Source organism: Lathamus discolor, chromosome 2, assembly GCF_037157495.1.
Source record: "Lathamus discolor isolate bLatDis1 chromosome 2, bLatDis1.hap1, whole genome shotgun sequence".
Taxonomy (NCBI): domain Eukaryota; kingdom Metazoa; phylum Chordata; class Aves; order Psittaciformes; family Psittacidae; genus Lathamus; species Lathamus discolor.
In genome coordinates this window covers 3,920,672-3,941,013 of record NC_088885.1, presented here as the reverse complement: position 1 = coordinate 3,941,013, position 20,342 = coordinate 3,920,672, and the positions used below count along the sequence as shown (strand labels likewise).

General features: G+C 44.4%; 1 long non-coding RNA gene across 3 annotated transcripts in view; it reads left to right on the top strand.

Moving 5' to 3' along the window:
* LOC136007577 (uncharacterized) overlaps positions 1–19,850 on the top strand; it is a 36,149-nt gene extending 16,299 nt beyond the window's left edge. The window contains exon 4 of one of the 3 annotated variants that reach the window (XR_010609760.1): positions 19,686–19,850. This is a non-coding gene — a long non-coding RNA (uncharacterized LOC136007577). Of the gene's footprint in view, positions 1–1,984; positions 2,764–19,685 lie in introns of those variants that run through there. The other 2 variants (XR_010609756.1, XR_010609757.1) reach the window with 2 other exon arrangements.
* The last annotated feature ends 492 nt before the right edge of the window (positions 19,851–20,342 follow it).

Sequence of the window (20,342 nt, the reverse complement as noted above, 5' to 3'; positions counted from 1 at the left end):
TGGTATGCACTGTAGCCTATATATTCAACATAGATAAACTATGGCTTTATAGCAATGCTGCTTAAAATGTCTGTCGGGATCCTGCATGTGGTCACCAAGCTTATTTTACAAACCATATATTCCATTTTAACATCTAACACACCCACCCAGACAGTGGCCACCAAATTGTCTTCTTTTTCTGTTTAACAGAATGATTCTTTGCTGTGTGGTTGGCTCCCCATCACACTGCAGGGTATGTGCCCATCTCTCCTTGGAGTGGAGAATCGGGTATTTGTCACCCTAGGTAATAGTTCTTTTGCTCTCCCTGAGCTGTACCAGCAATAACAACATATTTTTTTTGTTGTTGCAGAAAGATTCAGATATAACCTGGAACACAGAGAGGTAAAGCCAAAATTTGCAGTCCACTACACTAAGGAAAACTAGGAAAAAATCTATTGACCTTAATGTCGTGCTGCTATGTATAGTCAATGAAGTCATCCCTGGTTCATTACGGTATAACGGAGAATAGAATTTGGGCTTTTGCTGCACTTTAAAGCCAGACTTCTTCCTCAGAAACATCTATTTGTAGCTTCAATTGACAACACGTATCTGAGGGCTCTCAAACTGGGGAGAAAAAAGCGTTATTGATAGACTTTCCCCCTTTGTTCATAAAGTATGATGAGTTCTGCTTCTCCTAAACAGCCTTTTGAGGGTCAAAACCAGCTTTTTTGTTTGCTCATTCTAAAAGAAAAATCACATTAAGGTTGTATGGAAAATTGTAAAACCCTGTATTTCAGAAATACTGTCAAATGGCAGACGTGGCCCACTGTGTTTTGTGTAGAAGTGCGACTGCAAGATCTAGACTATAGCTTCATAATGCATTCATATTGCTGAATTGGTTTATTTTGAATGTATTTTTAGCTCAATATCTATTTCCCGTTGCTATTCTCACATAGAGTTTTATTTGTCAGACACACTGGTAAGAAATACTGGGTTTAATTATATACTGGGAGTTTATATATATATATATATATATATAAATATAAAGTGCATAATCACATATATGTACACCAAGCCCCCATCTATAAAAATCAATCTAAAGGAAGTCAGGAAATGGAAGCATTATATCTGACCTCATGTGTAGAATCAAAGAATCGTGAAGTTCATTGACCCCCCACCCCATGGCATGGTGGATGAGACAGAGATCCAATTTCCTTTGGGCAGTTCAGTGAGTATTCCCAAGTTCCCTGAAATTCTTCAAGGCGCAGGAAATCTCCCCACGTTCCTCACCCTCTGTAGGCACACTGAATGGGTGTATAGTCCAAATGCAACCACTCTGCACACTGGGAAATCCTCCCCCAGTCAATAAATAACAGAACTTTTCAGGTCTGAAAATCTGAAGACAATTTCTACAATCTCAGTCCCTTTTCTTATCGTGAAAAATCAATATGATCTGCAGCTCCAAACCCTGCTGACTACACAATGAGTTTTACAGGTCTAGTGCAAATTTCTGTGCTTATGGGCCGCTCTGTTCTCAGTAGGTCTGAATAGTTCCGTTAAAGTGATTTTGGGATCAGGCTCTGTTTATTACAAATAATGAATTCTCTTTTTCCCATTCTTTTTTTATTATTCTGACTTGGGCTGTAGTGTGCTGCTAATGTGTCTGAGTCACAGTCCCTGTGCGTGTATGTGTGTATGTGTATTTATATATAGCTCCCTGTATTTATAGCCGTGAATCTCAAGTCTGGTACAGCAACGCAGTGAACAAAGCAAATTGGAAAAGCACCTTCCTTAAGCAATAAGGAGACACACTATCAGTGCCTTTCTGCACAATTACTGCCTGCCCCAGGCACTGCTCTAAGGCACAAAGGTTGTCTTTCTCAACCACTCAATAAATACTTTAAATCTCGTTCCTATTGCTCCTTTGGAATGAAAAGGGGAGGGGGGAAGGATTAATAGGTGTGTGTTCATTAAGAGCTGACAATGAAATTCTTTACCTGCTCAGATCTTTACCTCTGTTTGAGAACCTTAGAGATCTTTACAGACGTCATCCAATCTCATCTCACCACACATGTGATGACCTGATCCTGAAGTCAACAGTTGTCTTCCCATGAACATGCCTGGAGTTCGGCTCAGCCGCTCATTCTTAGAAGCACCTGCATTTTTACAGACAAAAAACTAATAGGGAGGTTAATTGACTTTGCCAGGTTCACACAGGAGGTTGTGGCAGCTGGGAACCGAGCAAGAGCCTCCCAGACTGGCCTGGGCTTCATTCGCATTCATCACCTCACCTGAGGAGAATAGACAAGGAAAGCAAACTGCATTTAAATCATAGAAAACCTCCCTTTCCCCCAAGCTAATTCTCTAAGACCCCCTACCTCCTGATGCGTTTGAGAGGAACCAACCTTTCTGTACTGAAGGTTGAACACAGTAGTAGTAGTCTGCCAGCAAGCCCTATTTCCTAAGACACAGGGTACTCTCATAAGAACCTGTTACCCGACAGTAAGAAAAATGCTCCGTTTGGTCCTCCTGTGTCAGATTTGAAAGCTGAAGTGGTTTTCCTGATGCTTAGAAACGAAAATGGCAAAACTTGGGAGACACAGGATGTAAAATTTCAGCTTAATGGGACAGAAATGGACTAAACTGTTCCCTTTGACAGCAAAACAGGAAAAGAGAGACTGCTTTGCGACTTTATTGGTAATATCTGGTAGCACCTGCACATTAGAAACTGTTCTTAGACAGCAGACCACAATGAAAAACAAATTCATTGAAACATCTAACATACACTAGTGTTCACTCATCGTATTTACTGTCTTCTTTTTCCCTTTGTTCATAAATTCCAGAAGGTATGATGGTGCAATGCACGTCTCATTCCCTAAGATTGCATGTAACGCAGACCTAAACTCCAACTTCACATTTTCCCCCAAGGAGAACAACTCACCATAAAGTTCCCTGGTGCACAGCTATATACCAGAGAAGTGTTTTGATATACCACGGGTTTGCACCAGGGTAAGTGACAGGTTTTTAACATTACTTTTTCTACTTATCAGTGACCAAAATGCCCTCCAAAAGGTCCCTCAAAGCTCAAAGAGAGCTTTCTATCCTGAAAACAAACAGATAAATAAATTAAAAAGGAATCTATTGCATTTTGGCTCCACCAGGATGCTAAGCCAAATGATGTCTGCATCAGATTGTCATTCCACCGGTTTCTCTTGAGGATCCCAGTGTAAAAATGTTACAAAGATCCCTTGCAAGACACAGTAAGTGCTTTAGGCTTCTATTTTGTTAATGAGATATGAACCATAGGATTTACATAGTAGATTATTTGAAATGCCTCAAGATGTATATCCATGTATGTATACATTTATTTCTATGCAGATGTGTATCTGACTGTACAGCACACACACCCACACAGGTAACTCCTCTTTGTTGATGCACATTCTCATCAGTATAACAGAAACCCACTGATAACTGTTTTGTTGTTTGGATCTCTCCTCCTCTGATGGGTGCACAGCAGCACAAGTGAGCAGACAGCTTCAATTGCCTCTGGAGGCAAGGAGGCTCTTGCTGGTTTGAGCCTGGAATACCATGAGGGTGGTGGGACACTGGCACAAGCTGTGGCTGCCCCATCCCTGGCAGTGTTCAACGCCAGGTTGGACGGGGCTTGGAGCAACCTGGTCCAGTGGAAGGTGTCCCTGCCTGTGGCAAGGGATTGGAACCGAATGAGCTTTAAGGTCCCTTCCAACCCAAACCAGTCTGGGATTCTATAAACTTTTTTTGGTAAAAAAGCCCCATTAGAATAAGTTCAAATAAGGGGATGCTGTGAAGGACTAAACCCTTCGCATTCACTAAAAACCACTGCCGTTTGGGGCAATCTGAGCCTAAATGCATAGGCATGTGCCTCTGCTGTCTTCTTATGTGCCCACAGCTTCAGCTGTGAGCAGCAGTTGCTTTGGTTGCTCTGGTATGCCTGGTGTTTGAGCACTGTGAGAGGCTGGATCCAAAGTCCTTTGAAGTCAGTTCGAGTATTTTCACAGAAGCTGCTGGTCTTTGGGTTTGTTTGATGTGGCGTTGCAATCAGAACTGAGCTGGAGAAGGGGAGGGCCAAATCACTGCCACCTGGATGGATGTCACCTCAAACCACGGCCAACAGCCCAGGGAAACCGAAGGCATGATTGTCATGGAAAATTCCCAAGAGACAGTGTTTATTTTCCAAAGTTTCAGTCCTAGGAATTTACTGTAACAGCAACCAGAAAAAAAAAGAAGACAAAAGAGCTCTTATATTTGTGAAGAAGGAATAACCTGAGGAAGGAAATGTTGACTCCTCGTCATCTCTCCCTGTCATTGAAATAATATCTGATTTTGCTCTGTGACCTCCCCATCCACTTCCTTTGGAAATCATAATTCACCTGATATCTACAGTGGTTCCTGCCTTCCATCTCCAGCCCCCAAAGAGGGAAGAGATGTCAAATGTTTTCCCTCTCTTGGTGTATGGAGCTGCACCACCCTTTTTAGGGACTTTTTGGTTCTCCTTACCCACCATTTCTGTGCAGCTGGAGCACCAGGAGAAGAAAGAAGAGCCATGTGAAGTGCAGGAGCATCCCGCATCTGGGGGTTCAGTGCCACTGCAAGCTCAATCACCTCCCAGAGCTGCTTGTCTGTGGGGAGCACCAGGAAATCACCAGCAAAACTCAGTGCAGGAGGTCCTGGGTTTTGCCCAGTGTTTGACAATGAAATGCACAGTCCTTCTGTCAGCACTGCAAAGTCTGCAAACTGAAAAAGCACATCAATTATCATAGATGCTTTTTGTTTAAATGACTACCTTTTTGTCTGGCCTGACAGAGAGCTGACAGTGCCCACTGGGCACTGGAAGAACAGAAGTGAGCATTTCCCCTCTGACTACAGGAATTTCCCTTTGCTGTTATCCAAAATCATTGTGATAAAATTGAAGTTGGAGGGAGGTGGATTCTCACCTTAAAGCAAAGCTGCCTCGTCCTTTGGCTTCAGCGAAGTGGCAAGAGTTCACATAAGCAGAGAACACTGATTGAGCTTGGCTCGTCTTATAGCCAGAGCTGATCCCCTGACACAAGGGGTGAAAGAGCCTCTTTTAACGGCTGTTGTGGATGAGCTGCTATCTGGGCACAAGCTAAAGACGGGGATGTCCGTGCACTTCACCTCCAACATCAGGAAATCAGGGAGGGATTATGTGCAGTAAAACTTTGCTCTACAAATGTTTCTTGCCTTATTACTCTGATGAGTTTAAGCTTGTGATTTGATGCCTCAGCCTGCACTCTTTGCTTTCAAATTGCCTTTAAATGCTTTTGGTCTTTCAATTGACAACAGCAACAACACAAGACCCTTGTCAGTGTTTGTGGCATACAGCTGCCATTCTAATGCCAACTGCTGTGCACAGATCTCAGTGAGAAGGCAGTGCCATGGGCATGTCAGCTTCCCTGAGAAAATGGTTGGTATATCATGATAGGTGATGTATGACCACATCATGATAAGTGACAATAGCAGCCATACTGGCTACTGGCAGTATCAAAGCGATGGACAATAATGACAGCGATAAGCTGTGTCCTTAAGAATAGTTTGGGTTTAAGGGATGTAACCTAGGTAAGTCATTAGTTAAATGCATAAACTAAGGTCAGAGTAAATGAGTGAAATATTTCAGTAAAGAAAAAATAAACGTGGTGGGAGACTTCACCCAGCTCCTCCCTTGGGTATAAAACAGGACCCTTTGGTGACACAGGGCTCTTACAATAAAAAAAAAGCAGAGCAATCTTCATAGTCCTCTATATTGTCACTCTGTATTTCCTCTATGATTTTTAACTCTGCTATATTCTCAATTTAGCAATGGATTATCATAGAATCCCAGACTGGTTTGTGTTGGAAAGAACCTTAAGCTCATCCATCCAGTTCCAACCCCCTGCCATGGACAGGGACACCTCACACTAGACCAGGTTGCCCAAGGCTCTGTCCAGGCTGGCCTTGAACACTGCTGGGGATGAGGCATTTATTACTTTGGTAACTCACGTCACTCCCTGCCCTCACTGCACTGGCAATTCAGGTTGCATGCATGTGGCGTTTTCATTTGCCCTTATAGTTCTGCCAAGCCCTTCTGGAGAAAAGAGGGTGCCTGTGCTGCACTGAGGGTCCCCAACAGGCACGTCCCTGCTTGTGTTGTCAGCCCTCATCATGCCAGGAGTCCAGGCAGCCTTGTTGTGCTTGCTCCCATGAGTAACTGCAGCTCACTATGTAAGGATTTAGCCTCATCACTGAATTAACTGCAATTCCAGAGGGACAATGACAGAGACAATTGCTTTGTTTTGTGGTCAGCTTCAATAACACCAAGTACTGGCTGCAGAGACTCTGGCTATTGAGAGCTGGCCCTACCTGGTTTATAATAGATGGCTGGAAGAAGACAGTGTGAACTAACTCACTCCCAGGGTGCATTATCCCCCACACCACATTATCTCCCATTTTTAGCCATTTGTTCTTTAAATCTCTTCTCAGGTAGTTCATAAAATATTTATGTGAGAGGTCCCAGCAATCTCTCTTCCCCTTTGCAAAAGAACTTCTCTTCAACCAGCGCTTTCTTTTGTAAGAGAAATATTTTATCTAGCCACTGAGACAATGATTTCTGCTTTCGAAAACAGGAAGAAAAGTATCAACAATGTGCAGCCAGAAGAAATAAGAGGGGAGGTTTGCCAACCACATTCCTAAATGCACATATACAACATCTGTGAACAAAACTGCCACAGCCCATAATTCCTAATATTCAGAGATGTCACACCGTTTATTTTAGATTTAAGATTTAGGGAAGATTAATGACGATAAAAGCCTACTAGTGGTTCTAAGCAACCTGGGGATCTCTTGCAACTTAGAAACTGTCCCTGGTGATTGCTGCAGAAGAATAGAAGGGGTCAGAGCAGTGGATGTAGGGCGCACAGAGGATGTAGCCCTTCAGGCAAAGCTCCTCTCTCCTCTCCATCCTCGCAGACCTCTGGCACACTTCCCATGCTGGGAAGCATATGTATATCTATAGGAGTCAAAGTTTAGCACACGCAGTGCAGAGCCTGCAGTGGAAATAGGAGGAGTCACAGGGAAAAGAGCACTGCAGGGCTCTGGTGGAATGGGTTTTTAGCAAATCATGCTGTCCCCAAGGCTGTCCCCACCGCTCTGCAAGGAGATACCAACCCTGCAACAGCATCTGCACATCAGCTCCCAGGCCTGCATTGCAGCCACGCAGATTCAGCTATAGCATGTACGTACAGGCTCCTGAGGAGGGTGAGACTGCATTAAGACACCAAGCTGAGACTGAGAGCACTGGTGGGACTGGTGCTGATGGTCTCAGGGCAGCAATGCTGGCAGAAGGGCAGGGCCAAGCTGCAGGGCTGCAGACATTGTTATCCAAACTCTGATCAGTGAATGCAAGTCCAAACCCTCATGCACTCTTCCTGGAGTACTCTGTGCAGTTCTGGTGTTCCCAGCATAAGAAGGATATGGAGCTGTTGGAGCAAGTCCAGAGGAGGCCACAAGGATGATTGGGGCTGGAGCACCTCCTGTATGAAGACAGGCTGAGAACATTGGGGCTGTTCAGCCTGGAGAAGAGAAGCTGCGTGGAGACCTCAGAGCAGCTTCCAGTGCCTGAAAGGGGCTACAAGGATGCTGGGGAGGGACTCTTCATCAGGGACTGTCGTGACAGGACAAGGGGTGATGGGTTCAAACTGAAACAGGGGGAGTTCAGGTTAGATCTAAGGCAGAAGCTCTGCCCTGTGAGGGTGCTGAGGCGCTGGCACAGGGTGCCCAGAGAAGCTGTGGCTGCCCCATCCCTGGCAGTGTTCAAGGCCAGGTTGGATGGGGCTTGGAGCAGCCTCCTCTAGCGGAAGGTGTCCCTGCCCATGGCAGGGGGCTGGAACTGGATGAGCTTTAAGGTCCTTTCCAACCCAAACCATTCTATGATTCTATTATTCTATGATCTGATGATTAAGCTTAAGCAGTCCTGGAGGCATGAAAACTAAGGAAAGGTGAGTGAGCACTCCTCCCATGCTGACTGCAAAATTGATCCTTGTTCTCAGCTATCAGTTATGTATCCATAATACTGACTCCTGCCCTACCACAGGACTTACATAAGTGCTCCAGACATGTCTGTTTGCAGACATAATGATCTGTGTCCTTGACTCTCTGTACTACTCACACTATAAATGATGAGCCAATAAATATTCTTGGAAAAGTTTTTACGACGTTTTAGTTGACATTTGGGAGCTTCAAAGATGCTGCCTTCAATCTATATGCACTGTTCTTCATTGATTAGGTGAGCTATTGATTTCTAGCAAGATCAAAGGTAGAAGACCATTGGTGGCGAGCTTAAATAGGGAGAAGACCTACTAGACCCATTTGCCAGTTACCTGCTATAGTGGAGGATGCTTTTCCTGTACAACAGACAACAAAAGATTACTTCCACTTTTATATGATTCCAGAAATGGTCTGGACATGTAGGGACAGAGTTTCTTCCTGCAGCCCTGGAAGCTCCCAGCATCAGGAATTTTCTTCTGTAATTTGTCCTGCTGTTGGCCATAGATTATTTCATCTACATGCTTCCACTCACCTCCAGTGCTGCTCATCTCTAGTGTTGGGTTGCCCAGCTGAGCACTGTCGAAACAGGGATGTTCACAGGGAAATATGAGCAATCATATTGGACTAAACCAAAAGGGTCTTATGAGGGTGTCCCTAACAACAGCCAGCAGCAGATGAACTGAAGAAGCTCATAAAAAGGGTAAATAAAGAAACAAAAGCCTTCTCTGGAGACATGCAGCAGTCTCTAGACACCTGAGGAGCTTTGAGTGTGAAAGCCTTTGATGGACCTTCTTCCCATGTGTTTGTCTTAGATTTGGAGTCATTTGTAGTAAGTGCTCAGCCCAAACAGGTGAGGTGCATTTTGCCTGTATGTTATACTCCAGGCTTCTTTCCAGTTCATGGCCACCCAGCATCCAGCATTTTTGCCAAGTACTTCTCTTGAGCTGGTATCTGCATTTTGGGCTATTTTCCCCAGCTCTATTAAGTACCATTTTTCGAAACTAATATCCTTAATTGGATCAATTGGAAAGGATGTTAATTTTCTGTCCATTTATCCAATCTCCCGTTCTCCCCACTGGGTTTCACAACCCTCTGAATCCGAGTGGCATCAATGAATACAATTAATATAGAGTACACATACAGTCTCAGATCGTTAGTGAGTATATTAAATAAGATCAGGCCTAACACTGATCTCTGGAGCACCTAACTTTCCAGCTATTCCCCATCCACCCCTGTTGATGACTAATGATGCTTGGCAAATGAAGCTTTGGTTTACTGCCAGTCCCCAAAATCAGGAGAAAGCGAAAGAGGAGTTGGTTTCAATCATGCTGAAAAAGAAAAGCAATCAACACTTTCTGCTGAACCATAGAATCACATCCATTCAGATTGGATCAGATGGGGTTTTTCCTTGTTCGACATGACAGTTTCAGTTTTGTTTCAAAGCTGTCACCATCAAATGTTTTAAAACTTGCTTAAGTGGGATGGTGGCTTTTTCAGGGTTGTTTCAAGACCAAACAGTTTAGGAACGCTCAAGTCAGTGAGTACAAAGCGTAACTACCAAATCTAGTTTTTTCACCCCCTCATTTAACCATGGCCCACTAGGAAAATAAAATGTTAGGCAAAAAATGTTGCCCATTTCTGATCATCTTACATCAGGTTTGGATTTCTTTTTCTTTTCATTTAATTTTTAATATTCATGGCATGTAAATGGGGCAGGCAATTGCAGTGATTTTTGTGAGTTAGGAAGCACTATTGCTTGCTGTTATAATTAATGGCATTTACAATAGCAGTGACTGAGAGTACTTCACTGTGGCCGGGACCGTGTGGCTCTGGGCTCAGAAGGAGCCCAGGAGAGCAGGCAGGTCCTTCTTCTGAAAGACTGAAGCTGGATACCTTTGTGCAATGCACAACAAATGAAGCACTGGGATAGAAACAGAGCTCATATTTGGTGCCCTCCTCCATTTTACTGCCTTAGGGTTTATTTGCATTGGGTTTAGTTAGAGAGGGACAAAGCAGCTGGGAAAAAAAGCAATAAGGGACACTTGAAGAGTCTGTGTCAAGGGAGAGGTTGATGAGAGGTGCAGGTATGAATTGCAGGTGAGCTCAAAAGGCTTGAAGTACTCTGAGTCTGTGTTCATGGGGTTTTTTAGGTCTAGTGGCATACAAATATGCTATATTAGTACTGATTTTATATCTAATATGAACCATATCATTAAAAAAAATAAGTCTGATGATAACATTTATTCACTTTCTGCCCATTCTGATTGTGACTGTGTCTCTAGGTTAATGTCCTCTCCCACCCTGGTGTTACACAGCTTTGTTTTAGCTCAGAGCCTCTGGTCCTTGCTCTTAGTGAAAGACTAATGCTCACAGCTACATGATGTTTCCTCAGCATGGGAGTTGGCTGTGGGATCCAGAAATCAGCCATGGCTGGACACCCCCTCCATGATCCTTGTTATGCAGCACTGCCAACCTGAGAGCACCCCCAAGGCTACTCTACCCACTTTGTGCTAGATAATGGCCCTGAGCCCCTTTAAGGTGAGATAAGGCACGAACTGCTACCACCTCTCACCCTCCTCTTCCTGCCAAAGACCCCTTTCTGTGCAGGAGAGCCCTTCTACACAGGTAGGGCAGCTTACAGACTTGCAGTCTCAAAGCCTCTTGCAGACAAAATCTAGGACACCTATGTCTTTGTGTAAACTCATTCCTTCCTCAACAGATGTCAGTGGACCTGCACTTCGCAATTGCTCATCGCCTCACACATGCCTGCCCTCTCTACAGACTTTCCTCCTTGTTTTTCACTGATGCCCCAGTTAAGAGCTAATGGGGTACAAAGCTTCAGGCAGGAAAAAGAAGTAGATAAGGATGCTGGAGCACGGTCCCACGTGGCAGACCAGAGCCTGCCGATGTATATCCAGAACGAGAGTCCTCAGGATGTGCATATGGAGGAAGGGGAGAAGGGATATGCTTATTAGACCAAATGGGAGTTGTGTGCGCGGGAAAGGAGCGCTCTGTGGCCCTGAGGATGTAAGGAAGATTTGCTAACTTTGCTTTATACTATTCATGCAGATAAGGAAGACTCCGTCTCCAATCATAAACCGGCATTATACAGTATACTCCCAAAGGCCATAATTACTTCCAGAAGCAGAAATTTGAATGACCCAGATAATTAGTTCAGTGCAGCTGGTCCAAAAATTATTTACATAAAAGCCAGTTTTACTTGAGGGGGAAGAAAAACAACCTTGCTACTGAAAGCAAATGACCCAGTTAGCTTCATGCAATGAGTCTGAGGAGGCAGAGCGTGAGTGGCAACTAAGCGGCCTATGCCATCACTTCTTCCCTTTTGCTTTCAGAGGGCAAATGCTAAGCTGGCCTGGCAAATGAGCCCCTCTAGAGACAAACATGCAGGAAGGCAGCGAAGAAACAGGAAAACTGCTTGAATTTGAACTCGTGCTTTCTGAGATGAGTCACTCTCAGGGAGATGTGGAGGTCCACTGCATCCAGATGAAGGCATTTCACTTGCAAAGGTACAGGCACCTAGGGAGCAACAGAAGGGGTGAGGAGCTCCACAGCTCTGCCCCCGTCTCTGAGGGAGCCGGTATCAGTTCTTCCCTGGCTAATCATTGCAGTTATCAGGGTTAATTTTTAACCCAAACCAGTTTCTCTGTCCAGCTAAGCACGTAGTTGGGCAGCAGCAGGGGCACCCAGGAGGGGAATGATGGTGGCTCTGAGGTTAAGGTCTCAGTGGGCCAGTACTGATGTTCCAGAGGCTGTTCTCTAAACTGCCAGGTGAAACAGGAAAGAAAGGATATGTTTTTAGAGAGCATTTAATTTTAAATCATTTGAGTGATTCAACCCTTCACTGGTGACTCCATGCGCTTTTAGCATGCATTAATGGGCATGCTAACCACTGCTGGGTTAACTAACACCATTTATTCATGGCCATGCCCTATGTGGACAAGCCCTGAGTCTCAGCTCAGAGCTGCTCTGACCCCCCATCCCTCGGGCCAGCTCCTTGGTCCCTGCCAATGCTTTCACCCTGCAGGCAATGAGGATGGTGGCTTAACCCATTCAGGGCTGTCCTATTGCCCCACCAGTGCATTTTGGGATGCACTGGCTCTTGCTTCTCATAGACTGGGGCCTCTTGTCCCCTAGCCATCAGTGAACCAATGTGCTGCCACAAGACAGAGCTACAGGCCATGGTAAGTGTGAGGAAGAAGGAAGCCTTAGCTTTACATCTCCATTTATTGTGTCCTTATGTCTGTGCCAAGTATTCCAAAGGCCACCACTTTTCACTCAGGCTACGGCCAGCACAGAACCAGAATGATGCTCTGCAACACAAATATGCCAGGAAAGGAATCTGCTGTCCCCAGTGTGCCACAGGCATCACCTGGCATCACCACTCTTTGCACTCTTGCGACACACGAATGTTTTTGTGCTGCTGCTTCTCAAAAAGCTCACTCAACATCAGAAGAGAGCTCTCATCCCCCCCAAAAGAACGAGGAAACAAACAAAATCTGTGAGATAGATACAAAACAGGGTGACAATGACTTTTTGTATACAAGAGAGAGAACAAACATGCTTACTGTGAAAAAAACAACCAAATTGTTCTCCTAAAATGTGGTAAAATGGGCAAATAATAGTAGAAAATCACTGTGTATCTCACCAGCACTGCATTACTGCTTACTATTGAGTTTGCTATGGACGGCACTTGTTACTTAACAGAATAGTAAATAATCAGGTAACATTCTCGTAAAGCTGCTGGATCTGATTCGCCTCCTACTTACACTGCTTTTATGCTAGTTGGTGCCCACAGACTTAATGGGGTTAATCATGATTTACAGCAGTGGAAATGGAAAGGTGAGTTAGAGTGCAGAATACAAGTTGGAGAGGATTTGATTTGCAGCAGGCTGGATCCTGATTGCAGTAACACACCCCTAGATGGGGGATAGCTCCACCAAGCTAAAGAGCTGCACAGTTGCTAGGGTAGAGGAAATAGAAATTCAGGCCCTGCTGTCCTTTGTTTCCAATGAATGTGAACATCTTGCACTGCACAAAGTGCCAGCAGGTTCCCTTCCCTTTCCCTCACCCCACCATGTGTCTCAGGGGCATAAGAAGCAGGTCCTGGAGGAAAAACATTAGTGGACAGAAGAGACAATAGCTTCCTGAAGGAATAGGGAGGGGTCCTCAGGGGCACCTGGGTGAGTAAGCAGTGCCATTCTCCCCAGGCCATCCTGATTTCCCACTTGCTGTTGAGGCCCATCAGTGCAGATCTGCAGGGGCGTATGCATTTGCATCTGCTTATCTCTTTCAACATGTGAGAACCAGCTCCTCAGATGCTATCAGGCAACAGCGACTGAGCTCAGCAGAAGCACAGCAGCTCCCACTGGCAGCAGAGCTGGTCCTCCGGGATGCCTCTCTCGAAGGAGTAGCACAGCCTGGGTGGTTGGAGACAGTGCTAGTGGTAAATATACCCTTGTTTACCTTTCCTGCTGCATAAGGGGAATGTTTCCTCTCCTCCTCCTTGTTGCCCTATGCAGCAGGGGATGCTTGCAGCAGAAGAGGGCACGTGGGAGAGGAAGCAGGATGTGCTCCCGTACCTCATTCCCAATGCTCCTACCACAGTGGCTGATGGAAACTGCTTCCACAACTGCTTCCACCTGCACAGCTGATGGAAACTGCTTCTCTCTGTGGTCTAACCTGGCTCCCGGTCAGGGTGGCAATTACACCACTGTAATGGGTACTCCCAAAATGCATCAACCAGAATTGCACATTAAGCGGGTGCTGAAAGCCATGGCAGATTTGATAATCGCTGGGCATCAGGACCACAGCTGGTGAATACAAGGATGTGAGGAGTGGTTCTTGACCTTGCATTCACTCCGGTTTCAGAGATGGAGAGTGATGGATGCTTCAGGGCAGTGCTTCTCTGATAGAACCCCTCTCTCTTGCAGCGGAAATGAATTTGCCCCTCCGGGCCAGCTGCTCCACAACGTGGGAAGTTCAGGAACCTCCCTGAGGTGCAAACAGGCATTTCCAGCAGCAACAAAATACACATAAACATTTTAAAAGATTGCTTTAAAATTCCAGCTCTTCCCCTCAGCTGTTTGCCACCGTCCCATTTCTAAATGAGAGGGATTTCTCCAGTCTTCAGCTTCATACATATATATATACACACACATAAGCATGCCCACCTCGTACACAAAGTATTCCCCATCTTCAAGTCACAGTCTCAGTGGAGTACAGAATTAGATCCTGTCTCCACTTCACAAGCTCACCCTCTCTGTTCATTTATATAAAGCCACTTCAACCCCGAAGGAGCATCTCGCATCCCTGCCTTCTGAATGTACAGAGCAGAGGAGGAAAGAACAAAACAGTGGGGGTGAAGGGGGGATGTTCTGTTTCTGCTTCATAACATGAAACATCCTGGAGTTAAATACCAACAAAATATTCAGTGTTAATGTTTAATATTGCCAGGAACTTGTCACCTCCTCTTACTGTCTTGGAGCTGCCATTCTCTTGCAGACTCCCACGCCTGAGCTCTGGGCCTAACATGCTTTCCCATTATAGACTAGAAGGAATAAAACAGAGAAGCCAAGAAGCAGGGAGAGACAGAGTCTGTCTCAGCTACAAAGCCAGGTAGGGCTTTTTTCCCCTTTCTGTTTGCAGGAATAAAATGACTTACATGGCAGAGCTCCTGAACTGCTGCTTTTCCAGGGGTTACCTTTCTGAAGCACCCCTGCTCTGATGTCTGAGATGGTCTTTGGATGTATGGAGATTTGCTTTGCTCTGCTGGGTAACCAGCCCCATCACGCCTCTTCTCCCCCTGTCTCCAGCCAGAGCATGCATGGCTGTTCTGCAGACAGACTCAGGAGCACAGAATTTGGGTGATGAGGGACAAACAGTACCTAAAATAACACACATTAAGGCTTTCCCTGCCACACTTTAAAATCAACGTGTGGCTGGTTTGCTGTTGTGAGGGTCATTGAAAAATACCATTCCACAGAGCTCATTTGCAAGCTGGGGTGTATTTGTCAGTGCAGCTTGGTGCCATCCCAAGTGTCTCTTTTACCACTGGAAACTCGGGCACCAAAAAAGAAGTAAAATCTTGCACACAGTGGAACAGTGTGCATCACACTGCTAACAGAATAGGGCCATCCTGCTTGTCTCTCTGGTTTCTGTAAAACGCCTTCTTATCCCTTGAGGCTGAGTGCTTAATGACAATTCAGACTCTTCTGGCTTATTCCAGTTAGGAGGAGACATAGGTGATGCAATTAGGTATCTCTGCCACAATTTTGTTTATTTGGAAAGCTGTAGAAAACCCTGCTTCTTTAATCACAGGAACAACAACAAGAAAGGGCTATTTCCCTACCCTTCACTCCAAACCTCCTTTGGTCAACACCCTGACCCAAAACTTACCATGAGACTCTGTTCAAACTCTCTCCTGTTTCCGCGAGGTCTGTTATTCCTTCTACACCTTAGCTTTGTCTTTCTTTCCTACAGCAACAAAGACACTCTCCACACCCCTGAAACAGCATTCATCCCTAAAGAATACCCAGTTGGCCTTTTGCAGGGAAGGGGGACAATGACACATGCTTATTGCCTCTTACAACTGTGTTAAATGAAGGATGCTCCTCAACTATCTTTTTCACAAGGGTTTAACCCAGCCATAACAATAACTCATCATCTTTGCGTAACTCTTGCAGCTAAAACTTTTGGTTAAAAACAAGAAAAACAGGTAAACTGAGATTGTTGTGGAGTTTAGTGACCATTAGGCTTATAACACACACACACAGAGCAAAGTGCTGATCCCTTTGAACCCAAAACCAAGCCATGGCTGCAGAAGGATTGCAAACTCTCTCTGCTGTTTCCCTGCCTTTCAGCATCACTTCTGTTCTGAGGATGATCCAAATGCCACTTTACTACTGATCATTCGGCTACAAACCTACAAAACATCCAGTGGGGTCAGACCAAATCACCCAGAAAGCCGTCTCTGGCAGCCAGCAAGAGCAGATGCTTCAGGAAATGTGTAAGAAAAGGGCAAATTCAGATTCATCCTTCCGCTGGTGTAGGCTCCCAGCTTCTGAAAAGCTGAGCTAAAGGATGTCTTCATATTGTTGTATCTAACATCCCTCAAGAGATTTTTTCTGATCTCAATCTGCCCAAGCACTTTTTGATCACATTTCACTTTTGGCCTTCCTGGCATATTCTAGTAATCAGATCCAGCTTAATTACATGTGTCTGAAATTTACTGCCTGGTCAACCAAAACAAAACCCAAACCTGAACCTCTGGACATCAAGCAAAATGCTGAGAAATGCTAAATACCCATTCTCAGTTCATTTTTTCCCTGACATTCATGGCTGTATTCATGTTTAGCATATATAATGAAGCTTAACCCCCAAATTTACGCAATAAGCTTTTGAACCTATTTATACCTTTGCCATCTAAACATCCCATGGCAATAACTTCCCAGCATAAGACTCTGTTGGTGACTTCTTTAGATCTACTTTAAATCCATTCCTTGATTAATTCACTGGGTATCCCATTTTCATTGTCAAGAATAGTGGATAATCCTTCTCCAGCCATTTGCGGCTTTATAGCACACTGCTGTAGTCCACCTTGGCCCCAGTTGTCTCTAGGCTGAAGAGTCTCAGTCTGGTTAATAATAGATTGCTGTTAAACTTAACCATTGCTGCTTGAAGAAGTGGTGAGTGTAAAGGCAGTTTCTGTGGCTGCTCTCAGGGTTTCATTTTCCTGTTTCATTGACCTTAGACATAGTGCCTTTCTGGAGAGTATTTAGGTCATAGGAATGTAAGAGAGTGGAAAAAGCCTATGTAGAGAAAGTATATTCTAAAACATTTTGGGGAGGAGAAGAAGCGAACTTGATTTGCATCTTTAAGAAACAAGATGTCAGAAAATGTATTCTTAATTATGTGCAAAAATAGCACATAGAAGTTATTGTTAGGCAGTCATCTGAAATAATCACAAATCTTTATTTTTTATTAATGAACTTGGATCACAGATAGGGCTGCACTACACGTTAAGGGAGCTGACTATTTTTTCTCTGTTGACGTATCTTGAAAACAAGGGAAAAGATAGAAAATGGGAAACATTGGTATCACTGACTTACAAACAAGAAGGAAGATTAAGATGGAAAAGTTAGTACTGAAACATTCACAGAGACATAGCGTGTGGTGTAAACAGAATCATAGAATAGTTAGGGTTGGAAAGGACCTTAAAATCATCCAGTTCCAACCCCCCTGCCATGGGCAGGGACACCTCACACTAGACCATGTCACCCAAGGCTCTGTCCAACCTGGCCTTGAACACTGCCAGGGATGGAGCATTCACAAATTCTCTGGGCAACCCATTCCAGTGCTTCACCACCCTAACAGGAAAGAATTTCTTCCTTATATATAAACTATATATCATATATAAAAGATATAGATAGAGAAGTTATGTTTCCAGAGAATGTGCTTACCAGGCAGATAGACAGAGACTATATATCAAATATTACACAGTGGCTTAAAATAGTTTCATATTCACCTACATTAAATTGTGAGGTGAATTACATACTACTATGAGTTTTGAAATAAATTAACTTCCATGGAAATGTTTATGGAAATCTTACTTCTGGATGTGTCCAGCACCAAGAGCAGCTTGAATGGAATGCCAAAATCCTTTCACTCTTTATTCCTAGAAAGAGTATGTCACTCCAATTTCTTTTCAGTTTTTGCCTAAATTTTCAGTCTGTCTGCATTAAGTCTGGAGATAAAATGGAGACAAATCTTGTTCTGAGTATTTCCAGGAGTCATGTCATCTAGGTCAGTACATCCTGAGGTATGCAGCTAACACATTCAAGAAACTGATGGCGCTTACTGCTATTTCTGAATCAGTGGTGAAAAACCAACATTAAGCTTGCACTTAGGAGTCTGAACGAGCAAGCAGATTTCTGCCTTCTTGTAGCCCTGTAGTTGTTACAACTGATCTATGATCAACACATGATAGCCTTGCATTTCTTGGTTTCTAATTGCCAGCTTCCCAGTTTTCAGGACCATCTGTCAGTTCATGTTTTCTTCATGAGTCGCTCACAATCATGTTACCTTAAGCATTTGATCATTCACTATTTAGTGCCTGTTCTCCCTGTGCAGCACTGGGTATGGCTTCCTGGTTGTGTGGTACAATCTTTAGACAAAGAAATAGAGACTTGAAGAAATCACCTAAGCTCCTTCGACAGGGAGAGGTACCTCCAGTAGACACTTTGTCCCACCTTAAACCTATGGGAGGTGGCCTAAAGTGCTGTGGGGCTTTTCTTCTGGACCCTATTTATCTCAGCCAAAACTACCCCACCATTTCACACATGGGCTGCAAAGTAGATTTCTCACATAGATAGTCCCAAGGGTGTGGTTTTAAGCAGATTTATTTAAAATGGTGCAAAAGGGTGTAGGCTTCCTATTTCTCTCATGCTGATTAGTTTAGGATGGTTGGGACTTTCCTACTTCAGTTCTTTGAGGGCACATAGGCATGGCTGCTGCTTTCAAAATAAAGCGTGTTAATGGAAGAGCTTTAAGCAGATGGTTTTTGTCTGGCATTTACAACAGTCCAAGCTGGTTACCACAACAGGGCTGGCACAAGATAACTTGGGCTGTAAGTCTGATGGTTGGGTAGGTTGGGCAGTACCTTACCCTGAATGAAAGGAGAGCAGTCTTCAACCTGAGCAGCAGTGTTTATCCTCAGATATGTTAGCATTAATCTGACAAAACCAGTGGGAATCGAGGCACAGATCTAGCCTTAAAATAATTATTTAAGCTGTGCAGATATTCTTTTTCCTACCTGGGAAACCTAAAAGGGATGAAGAAAGGCCTTACTGAACATTAATGCTGTGCAGCAGGGAAGCTCTGGCACACTTGTGTTGGAAGACAGTTACAGCCCCTATCTGTCAACGCTAATATGCCATGTGGAGGGAAATAGTTCCCCTTACACCCCCGAACATGTCAGTGATGTATTTAAAACATACCCATCATCAGAGGACACAAATATGAGAAGCATTTTGTTTTGCCGTAACAAAACAGACGAAACAATGCAAAAGGTTGCCAACAAAGCAAGCTCTGTGGTGAACCACAGCCGCTCTCTGGAAGATCCGGAACAGATAGGGAAACCATAGAAAGAGAAAGGAAAGGGGGAAAAACCCTTCCAGAAGGAATTACCAGTAATTTGGGAAGCAAATGATCTGGAAGGAAACAGCTGGAAGAGGATGAGGAAGGGGTTGCTGAGGCCAGGGAGCAGGAAAGATGGTGCAATGAATAACATGCTGGAGATCTATGGCTCTGCCTCCTGCCTCTCCTGTGGGTCACAGGGTGTCCTTGTGGTGGCCAGAGGCCATGTGCACTTTCCTGCACTCTAGGAAGTGCGCTGGTGTGTTTTGGGGATGGGATGGTGTAAGTGCATGCCATGGCAGCACTCCTCTTCCTCCTCTCTAGGGTATGCTCTGACTGCTCTTGAAAACACGGTTCCAGGATAGCTGATTCCTTTTTAGGCTTTTTTTCCTATCTGAATTAGGCTCATGCAGCCTGCCTGAGCGCCTGTCCGTTAGTCTCCCCTGGTAACTGTTGAAGCCTTTTGTTTTCAGGCACATTGACAGAGGGGTGAAGTTTCAGAAATACCTCATCCCTATGGGTTTTGTGGAAAATAAAGGACTAAATAGAGAAGAGAGACCCTCCTCGCTTCTCCACCAAACGACTGACTACAAGAGCTCGGCTGTTATTAGGCATCAGAAACCTACACGGATGAGTCCCTCCCTGGGCTCCATTGCTTCTGCTCCACAGGAACTCGCTCATGGATTAACTGAATTTTCTTGTCCTTCCTTTCATAAAGCTAGTGCTCCACTGTAACAGGCATAATGACATATTCCGCCTGAAATAGGATGATTATGAGAGCCTAGCTTGAGATAAAGATTATAAAAATGTAATATCTAGCAATTGTAATATCACCCATGGAGTAGGGGAGAGAGAGAGACAAACAGATATATAGGTAGGTAGACAGATAGATTTCTTAATTGAACTCTGCTTGGCTGTATTTCCTTTAAGAAAGTACCATAGGTGACTAACAATAAAGGACTGTAAGGAAGAACATGGAGTGCGTTTAACACATTTGACTTGTCATAGGCAAGCTTTTACACTCGTATCACTGAAGATCCCTAAATAATTCAAAGTGTTCAAATGGTCTAACATTAGTGAAGTAGTATTCTTCCCTCAGGTGCTTAAAACAAGGTGGTAATATTTCTTCT